This window comes from Vicugna pacos, chromosome 26, assembly GCF_048564905.1.
Source record: "Vicugna pacos chromosome 26, VicPac4, whole genome shotgun sequence".
NCBI lineage: Eukaryota > Metazoa > Chordata > Mammalia > Artiodactyla > Camelidae > Vicugna > Vicugna pacos.
In genome coordinates, this window is record NC_133012.1 from 6,293,753 (window position 1) to 6,300,534 (window position 6,782).

A 6,782-nucleotide genomic window follows, 5' to 3' on the forward strand; every position below is an offset into this window, starting at 1 on the left:
TTTCTTCTCTGTTATGTCACTGTTCCCTTTGTACGAAAGAGAAGCTGAAACAGAAACCAGGAGTGGTTGTGTGCTCAAGGTAACACTATCAGAACAGGATCCTTAGAGTCCAGGTAAACAGGAGATGTGGAATCCAGTTAGGCTGCCAGTTCAGATTCTCCACTGCTACAGGGGGCAGGGCAGGCCGTCAAGCAGAGCTGAGCCTCCCTCGGTGTCTCACAAGCTGCTGTTCCCCTGAGGTTAAATTGGTGGTATTAGGGCTTAAAGAGGGCTGATCAGGGAAGCAAGCAATTAGGGAGTGATGCCTGGTTCCACATTTACTGCTAGGGTAACTGTGGAGTTACTCTCCATGCCTCAGTTTCCTGATCTGTAAAGTGAAGATAATAATGGTACCTATTTTATAGGTTTGTTGGGGGCAGCAAATGAAATCACACATATGAGAAGATTTGCATCATGCCTGAAACGCAGGTTAGTGATTCGTAACTGAGAGGACATTATAGGGAGGCAGTCTGAGTGGTTCAGGATGCAGGCTTGGAGCCTGACTCCCTGAGCCCAGAGAGGTTAAGTGACTTCCCAGGTCGCACAGCTGGTAAGGTCAGTCACAGTGAATTCTCTAGTTGAGTACTCTTTCCAGACTTTTCCAAGCTGGACCCTTGGATCAAGGGATGGGGATGGGGCTCTCTGGGCACCAGCCCTGGTCAGAGGAGTAGCCTCTCTTGGAGGTTGGTGCGATGTGATTTCCCGGTCTCCCAGGAGAGCCACCGGCTGAGGGGCAAAGCCCTGGAGGGAGTCTCAGGGACGGCTCCTTGCCTCCCTCTCGAACCGGCTTTGGGTGAACCTGAGCAGCTTCCCGTGGGGGCGGCTGCCTCAGGCCGGCGGAGCGGAAGCGGCAGGGCCTGGGCAGGGCGGGGGTGCCCCCGGCGCCCTGGGGATCTTGGCGTGGCTTTCCGTCAAGCCTCCGTTGGTGCCTGGTTCCTCCATAAAGCCATTATGTGCTGGGAGAATTAATCATGCCGTTAGGTAAGCATAATGGCACTTTTATGGCAGCTTTGAAGCTAATCTGTCACTAATGCCGGCTGGATTATCATGATTTCTTGCAGTTGTGATTCATTAACTCGAGGCCTCATCGTAATTCTATTAAACATCTTCCATTGCTGTTTGCCCCAACAAGTCCCCACTCTCTGTTCTATTGTGCTGTTGCGCCACTGGCCACCTGTGTGGTCCCCAAAGAGGGGCCCTGAGGAGATGGACAGGTCCCTCGGCCGGTTAGAAACCGCCCGACCGGCGCTTCTATCCCCGGCCTCAGCCCAGGGCACGTCTCCTTCCCATCCAGCTGGACTTTTCAGTCCACGTTCGCTTTCCTCCCGGAGGAGGCCTCAGTGCTTTTCCTGAAACGCCAGTCACTGCCTTCAAGAGGCCAGACCTCACTGAGGTGGAAGTGGGGCAGGAAAAACTGATGAGTTTGGAGTGAGCCAGGCACCCCACCAGGCACAGGTGACTCAGACCAGCTAGTCTACCTGTGACTCAAGAAATCTGGTCACCCCCGCCCCTCTCTCCCTTCTGGCTGAAAGCTATGGAAACTCATGGGAGCGGAGGCAGGCGGTGGGGACAGGAGGCTGTGGTGGCTCCCAACGACGACTGGGCCTGCCAGCATTAATAAAATTCCTCCGTGAGGTTTTTCAGAAAGCAATGGTTCTCTGAGGCTGGCTGTTCTCTGCAAAAGGTCAGCTTTGGGGCACGGCTTGACTGATGGGCTGTGAGCAGGCGAGAAAAAGAAGGCTGGGGAAAGAGGGGCCGCTGGGGGTGGGCTGGGAGGAAGCTGGGAAGGGCGGGAGCGCCGGCTGGGTCCTGGTGCCAGCATCTCGCCCCTGTTCTGCACCATCGATCAAGGCCGGCACTGATATCTGGACAATTTGTAATGCCCCCATCCCCCCTCCGAGCTGCCCAAGTGGGCAAGCCGTGACCCCTCTCACCCTCATTCAGGCCTCTGCTGCCGCCTGAGTGATGGATGGATTCTCCTCCCCCGGGAGTGGCCTCATCACAGCTGGGGAAACATGGGCAGGTAGAGGGGTCAAGCCCGGGGCAGCCACAGCCACAGTGACCCAGTCACTGAGGCCAGGGGACCCTGTGTTCCCAGCGGCAGCTGGTGATGCCACGGCTAGAGAAACAGAATCGAGACAGGAGGCAAGAAGAACATTCCAGCTCTCTATGGAGGAAAAGGGAAAAAACCAGCACAAACCAAAAAACCTGTCTGCATCCTGAGGTCTTCCAAGAGTTCTAAAAATCTCCGACGTGGTGTGATGTCTTCCGCGCACAGCGGCATCACTGCCTGCTCCATCCATCTGTGTTTTCTCACGCCTGTGCGCTTTAAGAACCACTGAAATAGAAAACAAGTTAAAAAATACATAGATGTATCTATAGTGAGACAGAGGAAGGGAGGACAGTACTCTGCAGCCTGGATTCGCTTTTCTTCTTCTTTTTTTGTCAGTGTTTGTTGTAGGAAAAAGTGTATCAAAACAAACCTCAGACAACTGGAGTGCATATTTTCGACACATCCGCTGGGGAGAAGTCAGGATCCAAAGCTTCCATCCTTCTCCCTTCTGGGCAGAGCGGGTAGAGGAGAGAGGCTCGCTGCCCGTGTTCCAGCTCCTAGGTGGTTCTCCCCGTTCCTCGGTCAGGGCTGAAATGGTTCTTCCGGTTGGCGGCGGGGCGGCTCGCAAACTGGACTGTGGTGTGGACGGACCAGCTGGCCCCACGATGCTCTGAGAAGCTCCCTCTGAGGGCTTGGCGGTCTTCTGAAAACAGGAAGTGAAGAGTCGCCCAGACACGAAGTGTGAGTGTGTGTGTGTGTGTGTGTGTGTGTGTCTCTGTATGTATGTGTATATATGTATGCGTGTCTCTGTATGCATGTGTATGTGTTTGCCTCTGTGTATGTGTCTGTATGTCTGTGTGTCTGTGAGTCTGTGTGTGTGTGTGTGTGTGTGGTGCTGGCGAGGCCTGTGTCTGCTGCAAGGAGGGTCAGGAAAGAATTCAGTTCTGCATGTGTGAACTCATCCTTGGCCTTGAGGGCCGGGGAAACTGTTCTCCGACCCCCCCAGCAGCCTGGCCCAGGCACCCCCAACAACCTCCTCTTGGAACTTGCAGGGGCCGAGCAGGAGGGTCCAGGAGAGTGTCCAGGCAAGGGAGTCTGGGGACTGTGGGTTCTTGAAGGAAATGGACTGAGAAGACAGAGCAGCTGGGGTGTCGGGGAGATGGGGGGCTGGGGTAGCAAGAGAGAGACAGGGAAACGGAGGGAGACGGAAGCTGAGGGGCTGGTGGGAGGAGGGGGAAGGGAGAGGAAATAGGCACTGAGAGAAAGACCCAGGAGGGAGATGCTCACGGGGCAGGAGTCGGTCGGGAGAGGGAGGGAGAGGAAACTTAATGAGGGCAACTTGAAGGCCAGCTTTAACCAACAGCTGGCGGGGGGTCGGTTTTGATCTCCTTGTGAGTCAGGAGTTTGATTAATCGTGGCCGGTGGAGGAGGATGGACACCTGGTCCTGCAGCCCAGCTCTTTGATCTCCGGGGCTTCTCAGGGCCTGTAGGAGGGGAGTTGCAGGAGTGAGCGCCTCCCGGGGCCCTGGTCGGCCTCTCTGGGGGCTCCTGGGGAAGGGAGGGCAGCCCTGGGAGAGGGGCTGAGACGTGGAGGGAGGAGGTGGGGGGAGAAATACAAAGGGGCGGGCAGGGCCTGGGGTGGTATGGCCTTGAGGAAGGTGGGATGGAGGAGGCCTTTGAAGGGGACGGTCCTCCATAACCTTGGTGAGGGGGGTGAGTCGGTGGTGAGGGCTCGCCCCACCTTCTTTCTCTGCAAGGGGAGAGCTGAACTTAGGGAGAGCCAGGCAGAGGAGAGAGCCATTTGCACAAAACGGCGTGCTGTTGCTTGCGGCTGCAGAGCGGGCTAGTTTAACTGAGCTCTTCTTGGGGTGGAAAGAGAAGGGAGGGGTCGGGCTCCCTGGAATGGCTCCACTTTCTGCATGTTGGATGGAAACGAATTTGAGGAAAGAAAGCGACATATTGCCAAAAAAAAAAAAAAACCTCTCAAGAAGAAGGAAAAAAGGAACTAAAACCCTAATGCCCTTAAAAAAGAAAATCAGAAAAAAAAAGTCATATATTATGCCTTTGGACTAAATCCATTGGTGTTCTGCCAATTTCAAATAATAGTATAACTCGATTAAGAAACTTTACAGGATTTAAAGTCGTTGGCTTTCCTGACTCCTCTCAGCGACTTCTCCGTAAGTCACTGTCTACACCCAGCTAATTTGTTCCCAGTTTCCTTAATCTTCTGCAAGTTAGTGGTGACGTTTATGACTTGGCCGCCATATTTGAAGTGTTCACGATTTCTTTTGCTCACGACTTCCGCCCAGAATTTTGGGGTGACTGGGTACATTACCCAGAATCTGTCCTACAGTTGAAGTGTATGCTGTGTGTGTGTGTGTGTACCCATGTATAAACTTTTCCAGTTTTGCCTGCCCCTGCTGTCCTGCTGGGCGGCAAACTCCTGCTCATTGTTACCTCAAGTCTCAAAGAGGGACCCCTTGGGTACCACAAACATGGCTTCCGAGAGTTCAGCAGATGCACGGACATGGACAGTCAGGACCCCAGAGCTCTGGTGACCAGCAGCAAAGGGAATTCCAGAAGTGAAGGAGGACAGGTTGTCTGGTGGGATCAGAGTTTTGATGGAATGGCATTCTTGTGCTTTGGAGGGCAGCCGGGGTGGGGACACGGGGCAGGACCCTGGGCCCTGCTTTGCATCCAAAGGCCCAGCTCCCTGATGCGGTCCCGGGGCTGAGTGACCTTGGGCCTGCTCCGCCATATGCCTGGAGCTTGTTTTCTCATGTATAAAACGGGGTGAGGGAAAGTACTTGCCTTGCAGGCTCGTTGTGAGGCTTAAAAACATTAGTATATGTGAGCGCTCCCTGGAAATGAGGGTGCCTTCCACGAACAGCCGGCATTGGAATTGCTGCTTCTATTACAGAAACCCGGGTCTCTTTAAACACTCCTGTTGACAGCAGGGATGTTTCAATTTCAAACAGGGTTGGTTCATGGAGGGCATTAGAAAATGAGATCCCATGTTACCTGTTCCCCCCGGGGCACCTGCTCACCTATAATTATTATTTACTAACAAGCAACGTTTTGTTCGGAAAGGTCCCATTAAATCCGGCTGAAATACCTTCACCCGGCTGGCCTGACTTAATCTGGATGCGAAGAGGCAGGAGCTGCTGGGAGCTCCCTCTGGGTTGGGGGGTGGTTCTCGGTCTGTGGGCTGTTGCACCTGCCCCTCCAGGGAGGGCACGGCCGTGTGACCTATGGATCTCTGCTGTGTGGTGGCCGCACTTTCCAAACTGCTCCTCCCACTGCAGCCTGCGTGGCTTGTTTGGGAGAGGAGTGGTGCGTTCCTTGGGCCTGCCTGTCTCTGGTCCTCAGATGCGAGAATATCACCACCGTGGACAGGATGGTTGCATAGAGCTTGGAGCTCAGGCTCTGGTTCAAAAGCTGGCTCTGACGTGAGACCGGTGGGACATAGGACGTGATCACTCTTGTGGACCAGTGGTCTCCCCACTAGCTGTATGTTGAAGTTACTAGGGAATAGTTAAAATTCCAAAGCCTGGGCCTCACCTCTAGCTATTCTGATTGACTTGGTCTAGAGTTAAACAGTAGTATCAAAATCCATTCGGTTCTAATGGGTAACCAGGCTTAAGAAATACCAGTGATTCTCAGATTTAATGTTCACACAGATCATCTGGGGAACCTTATTAAAGTGCGGATTCTGAGTCCATCTGTGTGGGACAGCAGAACTTGTGCCTTGTTAATAAGCAGACCAGTGCTGTGCACGGACCACACCTTGGGTAGCAAGACTCTACCCTTCCCTAATCCTTACAGCTCAGTGCAGCTGGCCATGGCCAGGGATGGCCGACCTGGGAAGCAGGTGGAGGTGAACAGAGGAGAAAATCTGAGAGGCTGCTCTGGAGGCTTGCTCGAGGGTGTTTGAACCATGGAATCTGCAGCCCTCCCCAACACACACACACACACACACACACACACACACACACACACACAAATCTGCAGCCCTCCCCAACACACACACACACACACACACACACACACACACAAATCTGCAGCCCTCCCCAACACACACACACACCCTCTCTTTTCACTGTCTTTCCAGGTTTCCTAGTTTATTCTTTAAAGACATCCAAATGAACGAAAACATTTGCCACAGAACATGAAGGGCCGAGGCCATGATCTAAATACCTGTTTGTAATACTCAACCAGAAAGTAATCCCTAACCTGGACTTGTGAATAGTCAGTCCCAAGACCCTCACGTGGTCAAATGAAATCCTCAGCGAGAACAGCAAACCCTAGTGAGACCGCAAGCCAATAGTGACCAGTACTTGCTCACCCAGGACAGGGAGACAGACCTGATTATGGAGTAAAGGCTTGTGAGTAATGGGAGAAGGTCTTCCAGACAGCACTCAGCCTAGAAGGTCCCCCCTGGATGACAGGCATCAACTGCTGCCTTTCCCAGCACATTGACGGGTGTTTGGGGTGTCTGGGGGCAGGCACTTTTGCAGAGGACTTGACAGAGTGGGTTTTCCATGGGGTAGGATTGTGCTCACACATTCTGTGGTTTTATGGAATACTAAATGGGAAGAGGACTAACCAGAGTGCACGGTTGGTGAGGACTTTCCACGGAAGGGCGAACTTTGAACGAGCGTGAGTTCTCTTTCGTTAGGCTGTAGGCTCA